Below are 17,990 nucleotides of genomic sequence, written 5' to 3' on the forward strand. Positions count from 1 at the left end.
GGATGATCAGGACTGACAGCAGGGCTAGCGTGGGGCGGGGCCTCCTCTCAGAGGAGCAACCACCCCCCACTTGTCAGCCTCCTTTCCATCCCTTCCTTCCCACCTCCAGGATGTGCTCCTGCCCTTCCTGCTCACTCCCTAAGCCTTGCCGGACTCTTCCCTCCCACCTCCCCAGTCCTTGACACTCACACCCCACCTCTTCCTAGGGCTAACAGCAGGGAGTGGCAGGGTGCAGCCTGCGCCTCCCCTCCATGTTGGGAGGTCGCTGTCCTTCGACAGAGTTCTCTTCTTGTTGAGTGGCCAGCCCTGGTGCAACTCCCTCTGCTTAACCGAAGCTGCCCCCATCAGAGATAATCTCCCCTCTAGCTGACTCCCAAAGTGGAAGTCAGAAAGTTGTAAATCTGGGGACCCTGATGGGCTCCTCCAGAGCTGGCAGCAGGCACAGGGACAGGACAGAGGGCACTACCGGTCATGGATGTTCCCTTCCTGCCCTCCTGAGAGGCTGTGCCTGGACTCCTGAAATGGCCTGGACTCCCTGCCTCTGTGCATCTGAGTCTTTCACCTCCGAATAAGCCCCTCCCATCCCTGAGACCTGCAAGGTGCAAGAGAGGTCGAATCACATCCCTCCACAGGGGGGTATGGGTTCCCAGGCCCCAGGCAGGACTCCACTGCCCTCCGTCTGAAATAGCGTGGGAAGGACCCTCTGTCTTCCTCTATTCCTGACACAGCCTCCACTCCCTCCCTCTTGTCTCCAGAGACTGTTTTTCAGATATAGGTTCCCATTTCCATGAACTCCCCCAAGAGGGACTGGAGCACCCTAGCATCTCTCCCTAATGGCCCTGCCCAAGGCCTCCTAGGAGTGAAAATGGGCTGGTTTTGGGGGGTCCTCCTGTGTCCGTAGTGGGGTAGCTCACCAGTCCGTCCTCTGTATCAGCCTGGGGATGCCAGGAAGGCCCCTGTCATGATCTTCCGCTCTCATGATCTGAACTGAGACTCACCAGAGCACAGCCTTGTCCTCTTTCTCCCCCCTAAGATGTCAGGGGACACCCCTGTGGGTCACCATGCCTCTGGGCCTCCCGGGGATGACAACGGGGGGGAGCTGGTTTCTGTGGATCCTCCTCTTTGTGGGCAAGAAGTCTCTGCAGTTTTCCCTCAGAGGCCTCATGTGACTACTGGCTGCTCCTGGGTCTTCTGTCCTTCCCAAGATGACAGCATGACCCAGGGAAAAAATTAATGTGACTTTACCCTGAAGGAAACTGGAAAACTCTACCTCACCATGGTGATTAAATTAACATCATCAATGACAAATTGTGTTGGTAGTATGTGCCTTCGGTACGATATAATAAGAATGGCACTTCACTTCTCTGTTCATCTTCCAAGAAAATATAACCTACATCAAATCATAAAAAAAAATCAGATAATTCCCAGTCAAAGGCTGTTTTCCGAAATACCTGACAATACATCTCCAAACTGTCAATGTTTTCAAAAGCAAGAGAAGTCTCAGTGAAGTGGCACAACCAAAGGGCATTGAAAGAGACATGATGAATAAATGTAATGGAGTATCCTCAGGGGATCCTGGGACAGAAAATAGTTTTTCGTGACAAGGAGATAAATGTGAATAAAGTATGTTTGTTAATAAACAAAGGATGTTTGCATATCAATATTGGTTCATTACTTTTAGGAAACCTTACCAAGGTAAAATGTTAATAACAGGGGGAATAGATTATGGGACATAAAAGAATGTTCTTGAGCATTGTCACAATTTTCTTTTAAATCTAAAATTATTCTAAAATAAAGTTTATGAAATATGAAAAAGTGCTACCAAACTAGATAAAAGATATATATGCAAAACCTATAGCAGATATGCCTTTTAAATATTTTAAATATTGAAAGTAGAAGTTTGAACTTGGGACTTAACCTAAAGTTTCTGCTACAAGTATTTCTACTACTCTTTATACTAGAGGTAGTGGTAAATGTTGTAAAGCAAAGAGGAATAAATGAAAGGAATGAAGATTGGCCAGTTGGAAACCAAACTTTTGTGATTAATGGGTGACTCTACTGAGCATGAAATAATCCAAAATAACTAAAAATAATTTACTCAATTTATAATAGTATATCAGTTTTCTAGTATAAGGTCAGTATTCAAACAAATATCCACTTTGTTTTCTGTCAGGGAAAGAGTAGGAAAATAAAAGTAAAGAATATATAATTTTTAAACTCTCATAGTAAAATATCAAGTATCTAAGAATAATGCTTAACCAAAAATAATAACTTTACAGATGAAAATATTAAAATGTTGAGACATATTAATGAAGACTCACATAAATATAAAATAAAAAAATTCATAGGCATTAAGATTCAATATTTTAAATGTTTTAGTTCTTCCAATAAATAGAGGAAAATATAGAATAATTGAAATCTCAAGTCAACACAAGCAAATGGCTTTGGACACGTGTGAGTCACCTGATTCTAAATATAAAGATATGCAAGTGGTCAAGCATAGTCAATACACTGTTGAAAAACAGGAATTAGTCTACCCGATAGTAAAAATTACAAAGACGCTAATGTGATGAAGAGTTTGAGATTTAGGTGCAGGGGTTGGTCAATAGACCAATGAAACTGAATGGACAGTCCTGAAAAACAAAAGCAGAAAGCTGTGCACGTTCTTAACTGATTAAAAAACAAAATTACAGCTTCAGAGCATGGAGCAGTCTTGTTGCAGTAGATGTCAGTGGAACAACTGAGTATGCATATAAAAACCCTAATTTAAGTGGCATCCTTCTTCACACCAAACACAAAACTGTTGCTAGGAGATTCAAAGCCTACTTTAAAAATCCTGTACTACAAAAAACAAACAAACAAACAAACAAAAACTTAAAATATACACGGACATATATAGAATAATAAATAAGTCTTTGTTTAGATTTTTTTTTTTTTTTTTTTTTGGAGTCAGCGGTAAAAATATATTAGAGCATCAGTTAGGATAGAGGTGAAAGGATTGAAAGAGGCTGGGGACATTGATCCTGTCAGTAACAGAAGGAAGCAAGATAATATGAGTCAAACGGGAAGGGAGGAAATGGCAGCTCCTTCCACCCCCTTGTCTCAACCTATAGAAGGTCTGGCTACTTTCAAGAGCCTTTTGCTTTCTCAGAGTAGGACTTAGAACTCAACAGTGGTTGGAGGAAAGATACCTGGAACAATGATGGATTTATTCCCCTTCCTATTAGACCAGTCCTTCTGCTGGCCTCTGGAACTCTGGGGATCCAAGAAATGTAACACAAGCAGTTCTATTCCAGAAAGTCATGAACAGGGGATGTTGTGTTGATGACAGAAACCTGACAAGGTCCACAAACAGTTTATCGCCTTAGAGCCAGTGCCAGCTTGCCCAAATGTGATTGGAGTAGTGGCCTAAGACCCTCTCCATATGGATTGGAGGTCCACATGAAAGGAATTCCAGCTGCTCTTACTCCTGACAGGACCCTCAGAAGGATTCAGGAGCCCTGAGATTCCAAAAGAGGTTGACATGTGATTTTGCCAGATAATTCACTGAGGGTTGGGGTTCTGTCCACCCACTACAGCCAGCATCAACTGAGTCGTTCATGAGCTGACTTCCCTCTTCAGCTCTGGCTCAGTGTCCCAGGGGCAGTGGGCCTCTGCTCATAGCCAGGATTGGTGGATCAAACCTCAGCGCTCAAGGTGGAAACCCACAGACAAAGAAGCTCTTCTCCCAGCCTGGGAGGGAACTGGTGGGTAAATTGCAGCTCTGGCCCCCATGTCCTTGGGAATTATCCTCATGGAGCTTTTCTTCTGAGGTCCCAAGAAGGGAGCACTTCTTATGGAAGGTGAAAAGAAAATGGCAGCCCATCCTTTTACCTCCTGGTATTGGGAGGAATTCTTCTGTCCAGAAGAGAGAGGGACTGATGATCTTGGGATTGAATCAGTGGGACAGTGTCAGGGAGCTTTTTAAAGGAGTGAACACAACCCTTCTCCAAACATACCCCAAATGACTCACCTTCAGTTCCTTTTCCTCACTTTAGTTTCAGCCTTCAGGGAACATGCTGCCTCTGCCAGTGAAGGTTTACCATAGTTGCCATGAATGTAGATTTGTTGATCACGGGGTTGGGGGAGTGGAGGGCATTCCCATCGTTTGAGGAAGAAGTAACATTTACCTGTGTATCAGAGAGGTTATAAAACACACATGAATTCTAACAATAAACCATAAGAACCAAATCATGGCTCAATTTCATTTTTGTTAATAGGAAAGGTAGCAAGGTTTTGTGTGTGTGTGTGTGTGCTGGATGCCTCCATTTCTTTATCTTAACCCCCATCCAATGCAACAGCATCTTCTGTTCCCTCAACTACTAAAGTTCATTCCAAATCCATCTACTTAAGTCAATCTCCGTTACTAGGGCTTTGGGTGAAACTAACATCATCTCTCCCCTAGACTATGGCAACACTTGCCTTATGGTTGTTTCCTTTCTTTTTTTTTCTTTATCCCTGTAAAATCCATTGTCTCTTCAGCAGCCCATTGTTTTTTTTTTACAAATTCCAAGCCATAGTTAATTTTCTAAGATTACACACATCGAATTTAACTATTATGTAAAGTTATATGCATCGTAACAAATGCATAGAATCCTGTATCTACCACCCAAGTATCATACTGACCAGTTCCATCAGCTTACAATTCCCCCATGAAGTCAATCTCTACACTTCTCCCAAGAACCTAGAAGCTATGTTCTATTTTTATTAATAGTTCCTAGAGATGTAACTTTTCCAGAATGTCATATGAATAGGTTCATAAGATATTCACTTCTAAAGGAGTGGGGTAACATTTTTCATTTTAAGCAGCAAGGAATGAGAATCCCTGTTGCTCCATAACCTCTATCACATTTGGTATTTTAAGATTTTTGGATTAGAGTAATTCTAGTAAGTGTGCAGTATAATATTTTCTGGTTTTCCTTTGCATTGCCCTAATGGCAAATGAATTTGATCATCTTTTCACATGCCTCTTAGCAATTGGTATATTCTCTTTTGTGAAGTGTCTGTTCAAATCACTGGCTTTCTTGTTGTTGTTGTTGTTGTTGACACAGAGTCTCCCTCTGTGGCCCAGGCTGGAGCGCAGTGGCTCCATCTCTGCTCATGGCAAGCTCTGCCTCCGGGTTCATGCCATTCTCCTACCTCAGCCTCTGGAGTAGCTGGGACTACAGGCAATACAGGCGACCGCCACCAAGCCTGGCTAATTTTTTTTTTTTTTTTGTATTTTTAGTAGAGACGGGGTTTCACCATGTTAGTCAGGATGGTCTGGATCTCCCGATCTCGTGATCTGCCCGCCTTGGCCTCCCAGAGTCTTGGGATTACAGGCGTGAGCCACCGCACCAAGCAGAATATTGCTGATCAGAAAATTCAGAGAGCAAACTTCATAAGAAATACAGAGTTCCCACATATGTCCACTCCCCGCCCCCCGTGTATGCGTGTGGACACACACACACACACACACACATACACAGCAACTCACATTATTTACATTTTGTAACAATGTTGCACATTTGCTACAGTTGCATACACACACAGCAACTCCTATTATTTACATTTTGTAATAATGTTTCATATTTGCTCGGATCGATTGACCTGTATTGCTACATCATTAAGTAAAGTCCACAGTTTACATCGAGTCAGTTTTAGTGTTGCACGTGATGTTGGTTTTGGCAAACGTATAATGATAAGTATTCACCCTTACCGTAACATACAGAATTGTTTCCTCATCCCAAATCTCCTGTGTGCTTCACCTATTCATCTATCTCCCTCCAACTTCTACTGCCTCTGAGGCCCCAGAAACTACAGAACTTTTCCTTGTATCCACAGTTACCTGTTCCAGAATATGGTTGGAATCATCAATTATGCACCATTTTTATATTTTCTCTTTTCACTTAGCAATATGCTTTCAGGATTTCTCTATGTCTATACCACTCCACTAACAATGACGGAAAGTTCCTGTTGCTCCACATACTTGTCAGAATTTGTTGTTTCAGTCCAATGGATTTCAGCCATTCTCATGAGTATCTAGTGCTATCCCCTGGTTGTTCTAATTTACAATTTCTTTTTTTTCTTCTTTTTCTTTCTTTCTTTCTTTCTTTCTTTCTTTCTTTCTTTCTTTCTTTTTTTTTTTTTGTTTTGGACACTGTGTCTCACTCTGTTGCCCAGGCTGGACTGCAGTGGTGCGATCTCAGCTCACTGCAACCTCCTCCTCCTGGGTTCAAGCGATTCTCCTGCCTCAGCCTCCTGAGTAGCTGGAACCACAGGCATGTACCACCACGCCTGGCTAATTTTTTGTATTTTTAATAGAGACGGGGTTTCATCGTGTTAGCCGGATGGTCTTGATGTCCTGACCTTGTGATCTGCCTGCCCGAGCCTCCCAAAGTTCTGGGATTACAGGCACAAGCTACCGCACCCAGCCTTAATTTGCAATTTCTTAATGACATATAATGTTAAAAATCTTCTCATATATTTATTTGTCATTCGTATATATTCTCTGGTGAGGTGCCTATTCAGATTTTTTTTTTTTTTGGCCCATTTTAAACCAGACTTTTTGTTTTCTTACAGTTGGATCTTAAGAGTTTAGTGTATATTTTAATGTACGTCTTTTGTCAGATACTGGTTTCACAAATCTTTTATCCCTGTCTTTGGCTTGTTTTTCATTCTCTTTGCAATGTGTTTGGCAGAATAGAATTTCTTAATTTTAATGAAACTCAACTTATCTCTTTTTTCATAGATGGTTGGTACTTTTGGTGTTACATCTAAAATAGTTGGGTGACCAAACCCGAGGTCACCTAAAGATCACACTCATACGTTTGACCAAAATTCAAAAGATTGCTAAAGTATGTGTGTGAAAATATAAGGTATTCATATACATTTATTTTGGAGAAAATTAATTGCTGAAACATTTTGGGAAATAAGTCAGCAACATGTTAAAAAATAGAAAATATTCATGCTCTGTTTATTTTGACTCAGTTTCCACATTCATATGACTTTCGTACAAGAAATGACATGAATTTGCCCAAGAATTTATGTTCAAAGTTGTTGATTGTAGTTCTATTAATTACAGCCACAAAGGAGAAATGAATATATGTTCATCAGGAGAAGATTCATTCAATTTGTTATTTCACAGAAATCAATTAGAATTCTAGGGAGTTATTACAAAAGTAACAGAAATCTATATGTGTTTTCATGGAAAGTTTCTGCATCCATTGTGATAAACAAGTATTTTGGTTTGTTAGGACGCCATAGCACACTACCACAAGCTGGGTGATAGAAACAGAGATTTCCTGTCTCACCATTTTGGATTCTGGCAGTCCAAGAGCAAGGTGTTTGCAGGGTTGGTTCCTTTTGGGACTATGAAGGAAGGGTGTTTTCCAGGCCTCTTTCCATGCCTTGTAGATAGATGGATGTCTTCACCCTGTGTCTGTTCACGTTATCATGTCTCTCTACGTATCTCTGTGTCCAAATTTCCCCTTTAATAAGCACTTCAGTGATATCAGATTAAGACCTTTATTAATAACCTTTTGTTAAATTGATTGCCCCTAAAATGATCCTGTTTCCAAATAATGCCACATTTTGAGGTCAACGTAGGATATTGGGGAGGAGGCAGATAAACTTAGAATAGTGGTAAAGGCAAGTCACAGACCTATATGTGTATCATTTCCCATGTATAGATGTATAGTATGTATATATATGTGTGTATAGATACGTGCACATCTATGTGTGAAACCAGCTTTTAATTTTTACAAACCGCATCATTAATTTTGGTAACTTCTGAGTGAGAGACTGAATTTTAGAGAAACTTCGTAAAGGGGAAAATTGTGATTGATATGTATTTTTTAGAATTGTTTGCAACAAGAACACATGCATTATTTTCTTTTAAGTAAAATATTGAAGTAAGCCTAAGCACAGGAAGAGGAGCAGTGCCGTAGTCACATAAAGAAACAGCAAGCTGATGGAACAGAAAAAATATTCCTGAAATTTAAATGCCTTTACACAACAAGGTTGCTTTGATGCACATCAATTCTGATTTGAGTTGGTTGGGTGTTATGGACTGAATTGCGTCCCTGCCCCAAATTCCTATATCCAAGGTCTTAAACCTTGGATATTTGGAGATTGAACCTTTGAAGAGACAATTAAGGTTCAATAAGGTCATATACATAGGACCTTATTCAATATAACTAATGTCTTTATAAGAAGTGGAAATTAGGACACAGACACACATACCAAGTACTAACCACGTGAGAATCCAGTCAGAAGGCAGAGCCATTTACAAGCTACAGAACAAAGCCACAGGATACACCAAATCAGCCAACATCTTGATCTTGTATTTTCAGCCTCCGGAAATGTGAGACAATAAATTTCTGTTGTTTAAGCCGCCCAGCCTTGGTATTTTCTTATGGGATAATAAACAAATACACGATGAGTCTCGGCTCTTGTGTGATCCAGGAATTAAGGCTGCTTCCAGCTTTGAGCTCCACATCACAACCTATGGTAACTGCTGAAGTGAAAAGAAAGCATGGGGTTGTTTCACTGGCTTCTCCCTAACTACAAATACACCACCCAGGAAAGAGAGGCAGACACGATAGAAATGGGCACTTGTAGTCTTTCCCATAAACCATTACATTGCTCTATGGATAAGCAACTATGAACATTTATGACAATAAGTCCCTTCATTTCTTGGAAGAGTTTCTGGAAAGGCAAACCTTGCCGTGAACTCTCCCAACTATTTTCAGATCCTATTAGGAAACTGCGATTTCAAATACAGTATTACATCTAGTTTTAAGACAATTATTTAAATTTTGGCAGGGAGTTAAATTTTTCCTCAATAACAATTTTAGGCACTGTCATTTTTTTTTTTTTTGGAGGGGGGTGTCTCACTCATGTTGCCCAGGCTGGAGTTCAGTGGCACCATCTTGGTTCACTGCAACCTCGGCCTCCCAGGTTCAAGTGATGCTCCTGTCTCAGCCTCCCGACTAGCTGGGATTACAGGTGGCCGCCACCACTCCTGGCTAATTTTTTTGTTATTTTTAGTAGAGACGGGGTTTCACCGTACTGGCCAGGCTGGTCTCAAACCCCTGACCTCAGGTGATGCACCCGACTCGGCCTCCCAAAATGCTGGGATTACAGGCGTGCACGGCCTGCACTGTCGTTTTAACAACCTATAAAATCTCTTCAGGCTGAGAATTTTCTCATTCTTTTGATGTTTGCTAAATATCTTACCCTGTGAACCTCTGCTACCTTCCAGTGACTGACCGTTCCTACAGTTGCACAGGTGCCTGTGACACACTGCAAACCAGGAACTCCCTGTGGTGCAGCTACACAGCCAAGAGACAGGGGAAGGATAGTGCACTACTGCTTTCTTTTTACATCAGAGCTAGCATGTCCGCCAGGGAACCCTTGTTCACATCAGGGGTGGACTTCAGAATGTTGTGGTAGTTTTGTTTTTTAGAAATTTGGCTTCTCATAGTTGTTTATTTACAAAGTGATTTCTATAGTCTCTTCTACAAAGTTTATAGGGAAGCTTTGGTTTTGGATCACCTATGAAAATTCATTCCTCTGTGTATGTGTTCAGTGGCCTCTTTCAAACAATACATCTTTTTAAAATCCTACTCCTAATATCAAATTTCAGAATGATTCCATCCCTGAAACCAGTATATTGTGTGGCAAATAAGATCTACTCACCAGCTTATTTGGGAATTCTTTGAGAGTGTGTTGAAGATTCCCATTATGGGTATTGAAACATCACTGTCCAAAACGCACATTTATATCAAAGAACTGTTGTTATCACAGAGGATGCTGGGTGAGGGATGGAAGAGTCAGGGAATGGCTGCAGAGAGTAGGAATGGCCTATGGCAGGGGACGGGCAGTTGACTCCAGGCCACAGCCCTGGGAGCAGGCCACAGCCTTCACAAGAAGAACCCTTAGTGACAAGCTGATCAGCGGACCAGGTTCCAGAATTAGACAAGGGAGCGCGCAGAGAAGGTCAAAACGAGGGTCCTAGAATGTGGGAAAGAGCTGGGACTGAACACAACTGCTGACACTTGGACAGAGTCAGCTCTCAAGACACCCAGGCCTCACAACAGGAGGACTTTAAGTAAAGAAAGGCCACAACAGGTCCTGAATTGTATTTCATTGTCAGTGTCACCTTCCTTCTTTAGGCTTAACCTAATATCTTAGCCACAGGGTCATCTTCAGGTCACCTCAGAGATATTGAGAAGTGTGAAGAGAAATGACATAATAGGCAGAAGGCCTCCCTCAGGCTGGGGGCAGTGGGAACAGTGTGGGCCTAGATGAATTCATACCAGGGTTCAAGTACCAGCCCTGTCGCATTCTAGCCAAGTGATCTTGGGGAAGTTATCAAGCACTATGAGCCTCGGGTTCTCCATGTGTAAAATGGGTTGGATAAGTTCTGTCTTGTAGAATTGCAGGAATATATGGAATGTGAGTAAAGCATGTGGCACAGGGTCTGAAATACACTGGTACTTAATAATTGGCAGTTGATATCAAATATGATTATAAGCCCAAAGGCTACCACTACCTTTTTTGAAAACCTCACCTCTCCTTTTTATTATGCAAAAATCTGGGAAAATATGTAGCCGAATACGTCACGGAAGAAGAACTCAACCAATAATTCAGCTTCACAAATACAACTCAGCACATTGTGTTTCTGAAAGGATATATCGTATAATTTGGGTAAGGCCAGACGTCTGCAGCTGGAATGCAACTGAAAGATCGTTATTTTGAGTCAAGGACAAACTCCTTTTCACCTTCCCCATTGCTGGTCCATCCAACCACTAGTTTTATTTCTGCTTCACTAAAAATGTAGATCTTGCTTAGACTTGTCCACATTACATTCAAAAGAACCCAACTAAAAGTCCTGTCAATGGCATGGGTTCTGGTTCTCCCAGGCCTGGCAAATGAGTGCCAGCCTGGAGGCTTCTGAGCACCACATCAAGGAGTTCTCACCACATTTCTCAGGAAACCCTTGCAGATGATGGGGATCAATCACCTAGTCCTTGCACTGTGTTCACGCTCCCCAGTGACAGAGCCACAGGACACCTTCCATGACTTCCCCATGTGGAGACTCTTCTCTGCTTCATCCTCCACCCAGAGCCATCTGCTCAAGTAGTTTTCCATTCCAGGCTTTTCTCTCACCTTCTGAGAATCTGGGCCCTGCCACCACCCGGCTTCATAACAATCAGCTCCCACAGAAGCACCTGCAGTTTCCCAAAGCCCAAAACTGCCTGAGCTCAGACCCTTTTCACTTGAAGGCCCCATCTAAAGTCTCACGTCCCCACTGTTGAAACTCACTCTTTAGATCATAGAGAAAATCTTCCCCTTCCTGATATGGCTTCTGAACCTAGACTTTATCGTGTTATGGGTGGGAAGAAACCTTGTTTTGATAGTATCCCCACAAAGAACAGTGTGCTTTCCACAAGCAAATGCTGAAATAATGTTCAGCAAGTAACGGAGTCAGCGGTGCTTTTATTTATTAAGATTTAAACTCTGCTACTTTCTTGAATAAGCCAAACAAACCCAGATATATAGCTGTAGTTGTCAAGAACAACGGAATAAGGAGGATGAGGAATGTCAAAAATTAACAATCTTTTATTTTGTTCCACGATTTAAATACCGAGTTCTTTCACATTTCAAAGAAAATTCCAATCCAATCCCAACACCACATTCTACTGTTCCAGATCATAAGACACAAGGTTTTCATTTTTTTCCTTACAAACTATCAAATCCTTACTCTTAAACCAGATAAACAGCAGTACATGTGTGACGATTTTCATGAACTAAGATTCTGAAGTGAATTCAGCCAACCAAAAGGGGAAGCATTTGAAAAATACTTCCTCCCGCCAACAAAATGTTAAATTCTAAGTCACTCATATGAAACAGGAACACAAAGAACACTGTGGTCCCTCCAGCTCCACTCTCGCCCTCCCCTGCCTAGAACCTCGACTGCCCTCTTCAAACGCAGAAGGGGACTCAGCCTCAGACTTGACTCAGGACAGAAGTTGGTGGACATGATACTGGGGCTTGCACTGGCCGTAGAAGTAGCATCATCTGTGGTGTCAATTACAGCCTGGTCTCTGCCTTCCACATCTTTCAAAGCATCCACACACCAGGATGGAAAGGAATTAGCAATGGTACTGTCGAGCTTGCCAAAAAACTCTAGGACTTTCCTCTTTTTGATTTCTGAATGGGATCTTAGGCTTCACAATAATTCATAATGTGGAGGAGAGTTCTTAGGCACCTCCCGGTGCTCCAGGTACTTTCTCTGCACCCAATCTACAGTGAGGAGCTCCCTGGGCTTCCCATAAATGAAGGCCTCCCTCCCAGCATACACCCTATCGAATTCAGTGCTTCCCAAATGACGTCCTCAGAGGCACAGCTGCCCTTGATGTAGACCACACTCAGAATACGAATTAGGAGGTGGTTCTTGGACATTCCCTGGCCATCACTCAGCCTCCCCTGGTCGCTGAGTTCTACTGTTTTCAAAGACATAGGAGTGGTTGTTGGGGTCCATCTCAGTCAGGGCAATGCCAATCATTAGTTCTGTGAACTCATGAGGTTTCCCGAAGATCATAGGAAAGCAGTCCTTATACTTCTTGATGACAGTCTTCAGCATCTCAGCCTTTGTGACAGGCTCCTTTGGTTGGTACTTGAGGAGAAGCAACTGCACCAACTCAGCCACCTTTTCATCCAGTGCACGTGTGAGCAAGGATTCACTGTCTGACAAGGCATGCCATGTAGGTGTATCCTCCACTTTTTGCCTGCTGGACTCCTCATCCAATGGGCCTCACAAAGGGGAGAAAGAGCAGGAGCTCAGAGGTCTCTGGGGAGCATCATGAAGAGGAATCCTGGGAGCACTCGGGAAGAATTGGAAACCCAGTAGCGGGCATGTCCTCATCCTCTAGAGCATCCAGAACCAGAATAGAGGATGAGGAGGAGGAAGAGCAGGAGGAGCAGGAGGGGAATAAAAAGTGGCAAGAGGAAGAGGAAATGGAGGAGGCTTCCTCCTCCTCATCTGTGGAATCCTGTGCATCTACCAAGACCTGTATCAGAATTGGGTTCTGGAAGTCTTGCTCAAAGTTGAGGCAAGGAAGGCTTGGGAAGAGGCGTGACGACTCTTTTTCAGAAGTAGCATCCTTAAAGCAGGGATGGGGAGGATGGGATCCCAGAGGCCTGAGGGAGGGAGGGACAGTGTGAGTGGCCTCAGTTGAGAAACTCACCCATGATGGCTCTGACGAAGGCCGACTTACAGCTCTTCTTCTCTTAAGGCGGTGCTCTAGGGCCTGACAGGTCGCCTGTCTTTATAAGGGGTTTGTTCCCTGGAAACCTGTAGGAAGATGTGAGAGAGCATCTCAGGGCACAGATGGCAGGCAGAGCCCCAGACTCGGAAACTGATAGTAGGTGGGGAGTGCCGGGTGCTTTGTGATGGGAGATCACTGTCTTTCCACAGAGTTCTCTTCTCATTGAATGTCCAGCCCTGGGGTTCCTCCCTCTGCTTAACTGAAGCTGCCCTCTTCAGAGAAATCTTTTTCTCTGACTGACTCCTAAAATGGAAGTCAGAAAGTTGTACATCTGGCAAGCTTGATGTCCTCTGGAGCTGGCCGCAGGCACAGGGACAGGGGAGGGGCACTACCATCCGTGGGCATTCCATTCCAACCTTCCTAGGGGCTGTGCCTGGACTGCTGAAACTGCCTGGGCTGCCTGCCTCTAGCTATCTGAGTCTTCCATCTCCAAATAAGCCCCTCCCATCCCTGAGACCTTCAAGGTGGAAGGGAGGGAGAATCGCATCCACCCACAGTGGGACTGGGCCTCCTAGGGCCTATACTCTCTCGCTCTTCTGTCCAGACAGCAACCTTTCTTCTAAAATCCATTCCAAATCCTTCCCCTTTACTGCTGTGTGTGAAGTTAATATCAGCTCTCACCTAGCCTATGTCAAAGGCTTTCTTATTGTTGCTTCTTTGCCTATTCTTGTCCCAGAAAAAACCGTCATCTGTTCAGCAGCCCGGGACCCTTTTAAAAAATCCAATTCGTGTTTATTTTTTAATATACACACATCAGATTTAACTATGAGGTGAAGTTATATGTGTGTTGGCAAATGTATTGAGTACTACATTTACCTCCCAAGTATCATACTGACCAGTTCCATCACCCTACATGTCCCGTGTGCATCCGATTTGAGGTCAGTCACTACACTTCTCCCCAGCTCCTAGCAACTATGCTCTCTTTTCAGTTCACATTGTTTTAACTTTCACAATTTCTCATATGACTAAGTACATAAAATACGAATTTAAAAGTGTGGTTGTATCATTTTTCATCACAACTAGCAAGGAATGAGAATACCCGTTGTTCCATATTCTCGCTTACATTTGGCATTTTAGATTTTCAGGCTGTAGTCATTCAAACAAGTGTGCATTCTAATTTTTTTGTTTTTTGTTTGCATCTCCCTAATGACAAATGATGTTACATGCTTCTTTGCAATGTGTATATCCTCTTTGGTAAAATGTCTGTTCAAATCATTTGCATCTTTTAAACAACTAATAGATTTCATTTTTAGAGCATTGTTAATCCAAAAATACAAAGAGAAAACCTCATCAAAAGTACAGAGAATTCCTAAATATCTACACCATCCTCCTGCCCTGCCCCATGCATGCGCGCGCGTGTGTACACACACACACACACACACACACACACACACACACACACAGTGTCTCCTATTATTTGCATTTTGTATTATTATGGCATGCTTGCTACAGTTTATTTGACCTCTACTGATGCCTCATTATTAAGTCAAGTCCACAGTTTACATCAGGACTCACTCAACATTGGTGATGCTATACCTTTTGATACGTGTGTAATGGCAAGTATTCATCTTTCCATTATCATACAGAATTATTTTACCATTCTAAATCTCCTTTGTACTCCACCTATTTATCAATCCCCCATGTCCCACCCCCAACCCATCAGCCCATGGAAACTACTGGTATTTTTAGTGTACTCATAGTTGACCGTTCCAGAGTATTATATAACTGGAATCTTACATTATGTCACCTTTTTAGCTATTCTTCTTTCACTTAGCAATATGCATTCACAATTCCTCCAGCTCTATCTCACTAACGGTGCCTGAAAATTCCTGTTGCTCAACATGCATGTCGACATTTGATGTTGCAGTGTTTGGGAATTCAGCCATTCTCCAGGGGGCCAAGTGCCATCTCCTAGTTGTTTTAATTTGCATATCTGTAATGACATAGGACATTCGACAGTTTTATGTGCTTATTTTCCATTCGTATATATTCTTTGCTGGCATATCGTTTCAGATTATCTTGCCCATTTTATATTTGGGTTTTTTTCCTCATGATTGGATTTGCAGAGTTTTGTGACTTTCTCACAGTTTTGGAGTCTGGTGGTCCAAGAGCAAAGTGTACACAAGGTTGGTTCCTGCTGAGGGCTGTGAGGGCAGGATGCTTTCCAGGCTCTCTCTCTGCCTTGTAGATGGCTGTCTTCACTCCGTGTATGTTCACATGGTCATCCCTCTACTCATAGCACGGTGTCTAAATTTCCCCTTTTTATAATGACTCCCATCATATGGGATTAGGGACGGCATTAATAACCACATTTTTTTAACTCTTAGTTTAAGTTCATGGTACATGTGCAGGATGTGCAGGCTTTTTACGTATGTAAATGTGTGTCATGAAGGTTGGTTATATGTATTATTTCATCACCCAGGTATTAAGCCAATATCCATTAGTTATTTTTCCTGACCCTCTCCCTCCTCTCACCCTCTGCCCTCTGGTAGGCCTTAGTGTGCATTGTTCTCCTCTATGTGTCCTTGTGTTCTCAACATTTAGATCCCACTTATAAGTGAGAACATTTGACATTTGGTTTTCTGCTCCTCTGTTACTTTGCCAAGGATAATGGCCTCTGGCTTCATCTATTTTCCTGCAAAACACCTGATCTCATTCCTTTTCCTGGCTGCATAGTATTCCACGGTGTATATATACCACCTTTTCTTTATCCAGTCTATCATTGATGGGCATTTCAGTTGATTCCATGTTTTTGCTATTGTGAATAGTGCCTCATTGACCATACACTTGCATATGTCTTAATAATAGAACCATTTATATTCCTTTAAATATATGCCCAGTAATTGGTTTGCTGGCTCGGTGAATGCTATTTTGGTCTCTACGTCTTTGAGAATTTGACAGACCGTTTTCTCCAATAGTTGAACTAATTGACACTCCCACCAACAGAGGAAAAGCATTCTTTTTTCTCCACAACCTCACCACAATCTCTTATTTTCTGACATTTTAATAGTAGCCATTCTGTCTGGTTGAGGTGGTATCTCACCGGAGTTTTGATTGGCATTTCTCTAGTGATCAGTGATGTTGAGCTTTTTACATATGCTTCCTGGCAGCATGTATGTCTTCTTTTGGAAAGGGTCTGGGCATGTCCTTTGCCCACCTTTTAATGGTTTTTTTTTTTCCTGTAAATTTGTTTAAATTCCTTAGAGATGCTGGATATTAGACCTTTGTCACATGCACAGATTGCAAAAATTTTCTCCCATTCTCTGGGTTGTCTGTTTACTCTGTTGATAGTTTCTCTTGTTCTGCAGAAGTTCTTTACTTTAAATACATGCTGTTTGTCAATGTTTCCTTTGATGCAACTATGTTTAGCATCTTTGTCATGAAATTTTCTCCCATGCCTATGTCCTGAATGGTATTGCCTAGGTGTTTTCTAAAGCTTTTATGGTTTTGGGGGTTTCATTGAAGTATTTAATCCACCTTGAGTTATTTTTGTATATGGTGTAAGGAAGGGTTGTAGTTTCAATTTTCTGCATAAGGCAAGCCTTTATTCAACAGGGAGTCCTTTACCAATTGCTTGTTTTTGTCATGTTTCTCAAAGTTCAGATGGTTTCAGGTGTGCAGTTTTATTTCTGGATTCTCTATTCTATTCCATTGGTCTATGTGTTGGTTCTTGTACCAGCATCATACTGTTTGGTTACTTTAGATTGTAGTATAGTTTGAAGTCAGGTAGTGTGATGCCTTTAGCTTTGTTCTTTTTGCTTAGGATGGCCTTGGCTATTTGGGCTCTTTTTGGTTACATATGGATTTCAAAATAGTTTTTTTTTTTTTTTCTAGTTGTGTGAAGAATGTCGGTAGATTAGTGGGAATAGCATTGAATCGATAAATTGCTTTGGGCAGTATGGCCATTTTCACGATACTGATTCTTCTTATCCATGAGGACGGAATGTTTTTCCATTTGCTTGTGTCATCCCTGATTTATTTGAGCAGGGATTTGTCTTTCCCCTTGAAGAGATTCTTCACTTCCCTTGTTAGTTGTATTCCTAGCTATATTACCCCTTTTGTGGCAAATGTGAAAAAAGTTCATTCATGATTTGGCTCTCAGCTTGCCTGTTGTTGGTGTATAGGACTGCTAGTGATTTCTGTAGATTGATTTTGTATCCTGAGACTTTGCTTTGAGGTATGTTCCCTCAACACCTAATTTATTGAGAGTTTTTAATATGAAGGAATGGTGAATTTTATCAAAAGCTTTTTTTGTGTCTTTTGAGATAATCACGTGGTTTTTATCTTTGTTTCTGTTTATTTGATGAATCACAGTTGTTGATTTGCATGTGTTGAACCAATCTTGCATCCCAGAAATCAAGCCTACTTGATCCTGGTGGATAAGCTTTTTGATGTGCTGCTTTTTGATACATTTTGCCAGTATTTTGATGAGCATTTTTGCATCAATGTTCTTCAAGGATATTCACCTGAAGTTTTCTTTTTTTGTTTGTTTGTTTGTTTTTCTCTGCCAGGTTTTGGTATGAGGATGATGTTGGCCTCATAGAATGAGTTAGGGAGACGTTCCTCCTTTTCCAATTTTTTTGGAATAATTTCAGTAAGAATAGTACCAGCTCTTCTTTAATAACCACTTTGAAC

At 41.9% G+C, this 17,990-nt stretch overlaps 1 pseudogene; it reads right to left on the reverse strand.

Moving 5' to 3' along the window:
• Nucleotides 1-12,179: 12,179 nt before the first annotated feature.
• LOC102141700 (melanoma-associated antigen C2-like) lies at nucleotides 12,180-15,202 on the reverse strand (annotated as a pseudogene).
• Nucleotides 15,203-17,990: the final 2,788 nt, after the last annotated feature.

The sequence above is a fragment of the Macaca fascicularis genome, chromosome X (genome assembly GCF_037993035.2).
Source record: "Macaca fascicularis isolate 582-1 chromosome X, T2T-MFA8v1.1".
Lineage (NCBI taxonomy): Eukaryota > Metazoa > Chordata > Mammalia > Primates > Cercopithecidae > Macaca > Macaca fascicularis.